This window comes from Microtus ochrogaster, linkage group LG8 (assembly GCF_000317375.1).
Source record: "Microtus ochrogaster isolate Prairie Vole_2 linkage group LG8, MicOch1.0, whole genome shotgun sequence".
NCBI classification, from domain to species: domain Eukaryota; kingdom Metazoa; phylum Chordata; class Mammalia; order Rodentia; family Cricetidae; genus Microtus; species Microtus ochrogaster.
Window position 1 is genome coordinate 20,762,996 of NC_022033.1, and position 3,284 is coordinate 20,766,279.

The 3,284-nt window shown below is 58.5% G+C and overlaps 1 protein-coding gene across 5 annotated transcripts in view; it reads right to left on the minus strand.

Moving 5' to 3' along the window:
• The window catches only part of Src (SRC proto-oncogene, non-receptor tyrosine kinase), a 46,392-nt gene extending 43,385 nt beyond the window's left edge, over positions 1-3,007 (minus strand). For 3 of the 5 annotated variants that reach the window (XM_026787113.1, XM_026787114.1, XM_026787112.1), the window contains exon 1: positions 2,815-3,007. The gene's annotated coding sequence lies outside the window, so the exon portion shown is untranslated. The remainder of the gene's footprint in view (positions 1-2,814) is intronic. The other 2 variants (XM_005363021.3, XM_005363020.3) reach the window with 1 other exon arrangement.
• Between the last annotated feature and the right edge of the window lie 277 nt (positions 3,008-3,284).

Here is a 3,284-nt window from a genome sequence, read left to right on the forward strand (position 1 = left end):
ACAGGAGGACCACGGAGGGACAGGTAGACCACGGAGGGACAGGAGGACCACGGAGGGACAGGAGGACCACGGAGGGGACAGGAGGACCATGCTGTAGCTCACAGGGGGCCTCTACAGAGTTCCGAGACTCCAGCAGCACCAGTGCTGAATGTGGATTCAGAATCCTACAGCCCATCCTGGGCTGTCACCTGGGAAACCCTAGGCAAGTGGCCTTTGCTCTCTCGGTCTTAACAGTGTACATCCAGAAATCTAGACTAGACCATCTCAGGGGCACAACCCCCAGCTCGGCTTTCTGGTTCAGAGAGTGCGGGCTCACGGTCACCCAGCACTGCTGTCTTTTCCTATCAACATCCTCCTCTAGACAAGTTCTGCCCAAACTGGGACCGACCTTCAGACCCATTGCCATCATCCACTCAAGGCCATGGCCACACGGATGGCCAGACTGAGCCCGGAGATACCAATGAACTTCCCAATGTTACACACAGCCCACGGGTCCCATTTTGCCAGGCACAGAACCTTCTCTTAACCCTAACTGGAAAGGGAGAGATAGTTGGCCTGATTTTCTGTGAAGAAACCAAGTCTCAGGAAGATACAGTGAAGGACCCAAAGACACACAGCAAATGGGACGGTCAGCAGCCAGAACTTGAACTCAGGCCTATCAGACGCACACACATGATCTCCAGTTTCCTGGCTCACTATCCCTGCCCTGCAGCTCTCTCCCAAGCTTCCCCCCACACTGCACTGTGCTTCCTGATCCCTGGATCTCACCGCCTCTGACTTCATGGGTTGAATGAACTCCTACTGTACCTTCAAAGCCCCAGCTTCTTAAGATCTGATCAGGCCCCCACAGAATACTGGAGGCCAGCCTCCACACCTATTCCACTAGCTCTGTGTCTTGGCCTCCAGCTTGAGCTGCTTTGCACAACTCCCTGTGTAAAAATGGAGGTCATGATCCTTCTCAAGGCTTCGAGGGACCCCTCACAGAGACCAGCCCTACTGATAGCAGGCTGTGTTGGTCTGTCCTCTCTCGGAGCTCTCCCCTTGTTTCTCCACAACAGGCATACAACCCCCCCAACACCTCAGGGCTCTACACACACCCCTCCCTAGCTTCATGCCCAGGTACCTCCTACACTCTTCCTTCAAGATCCCTCTGTTCCCCAGACCTTGGCCTTATCACAGCCATGATTATAGATACTCATTTATCTGGTCACTTGGCTTGTCCTCCATACTCCAGTTTCTAGGAGCCAAGGACCCGTTCACAGTTTCCCAGTAAGTCTCCAGGCAGATGACCTTCTGCGCAGAGAGGAAGAAGGCTGGCCCACTTGCACTCTTGACCAGCTGGCCACTGCTTCCTCCAGCTCAAGCCCCTCCCTCCTCCAGAAAGCCGTCTGGTCCTCCAACCACAAAGCTGCTCAACAAAGCTCACGGGCCCTGGCGCATAGTAAGTGCTCAATGTACAATCAGAAACCGTCGAGGACCAGATGGATAGCAGGGACAAAAATCATTTAACTGAGTCCTCCCTAGATCTTGGAGCTTAGAGGACCCAGACTGGTGGAGGGCTGGGAGAAAGGAACACAGCAGGGAACAGAAGAGGATGGGGTGGGAGAGACAGGGTAGCCCTAAGGCTGAAAGGACAAGGATGAGCCCGAGATAGTGGTGCTCCTGGCCCTCACTCTCAGTGTGGACCCCAGGATGTAGGCAGGCAGTCAGCTGAGAGAGGTGACACGCTATAAGTCACTTCCCCTTGTGGAAAGGCCGCCTCACCGGGACACACCCCGTCTCCAGTAGGGCCTTATGACTCCGCCAGGTGGGGGTGATATGGGAGCAGCTTTTTCCAACAGTGCTTTGTGCCTGACCCCCTTCCCCCCCACCCCCAGCCTTCACTGTCAACTGCAGGTTAAAGGGCAGCCAGCCAGCTCCTCTGCCGTCTAGGCTCGGGTTCCTGCTGCGGACTGGGCTAGCCCCAGGAGTTCAGTGGACTTCAGCAGCTCTGGTTGGTCATCACGGCTCCATCTGATCTATCCCGCCGTCCTGTGGTGCTGCGGCGAGCACCAGGGCCTTGGACACGCAACCTGTGCTCTACCACTGAGCTCCCTCACATCCCACCTGCTCATTCCTCCCTGACAGGGCTGAGGCCAAAGGGAACCCAAAGCGGACTATGTTCACCCAGCTTTGAGCGGCTGGAGGATGTTCCGCTGTTTCTTTCTGAAGAGGCTCTAGGGCACCCTTTGAGGCAGAGTTACCCTCTTCAGCTGGTGGCTGTCACAAGCACCCCAGCCATCTCGTGTAGGCTCCAAATCATTTATTGAGCCCCCCCCCCCATGTATGACAACGCCTTAGCCGGAAGTGCAGGGAATAGTCACCCGAGGACCCTGTCGCTGATGGGACGGGTCCAAGGAGCAGCCCCGGCTCAGATCATGCAGAAAAACAAGAAACTTAGATACCTGGAGTCACAGGTCAGGAAAGAGCCCCCCAATCCCCACGCGCGTCCTGCTCCCATGCCCACCTTGGAAACTGAATCTGACCTCCACCCAGGTGAACCCATCACCATTGCCTTTATTGGGCAGTTTGTGGGGCTGGGAAGACCTTGTTCAGGACCCCATAAGCCTCACACGCCTCTGTCCACTTTCCGTCCTCTGAATACCCTAGAGGTTTAAGGGTTACCCAGGGGTGAGTCCCCTCTGTGCACTCCACCCTTCAGCCTGGCCAGGACCACCCATCACTGAGGAGGGCCTTGGCTCAGAGAGCGAAGGTAGTTGTCCCCAAGACACACAGCATGACAAGTGGTGGTCCTAGCAGGGTATACAAACTCACCTCCAGTACCTGCCCGGGTGGGCAAGTGGACCTTGCGGTAGTAGTGAAACCCCAAAACTTTGGCCAACTTCTGAGCCGGCCGGTCGCTGGGCCTAAGTAGGGGCGAGACTGGGGGCTGGGGGGGCCCCGAGGGCAGAGTGGCCCAGTCTCTTCCAGGCCAGGAGCACCAGGCCCTAAGCGAGGCCCCGAGACCTCCTTGGGTCGTGTGACCGGCAAGGCGTCCAGTCCCCAGCGCCCACCCCACCCCCACCACCCACTTCGGGCCGGGGGCGTTGGGCCCCGCAAGCCGCGGTCGCGGGCGGCGCCGATCGGCCGGGTTTTCGGATGTGGCCTAGCCGGGCCGGGGACTCCGCGACCGAGGGTCCCCACGCGCCGGAGCCCCCCGCGCCCCTCCCGGCTTCCCCCGCGCATCCCAACAAAAGGCCGCGGCGAGCAGGTCGCGGGCCGCGGCGGGGAGTGGGCAGGGCGGG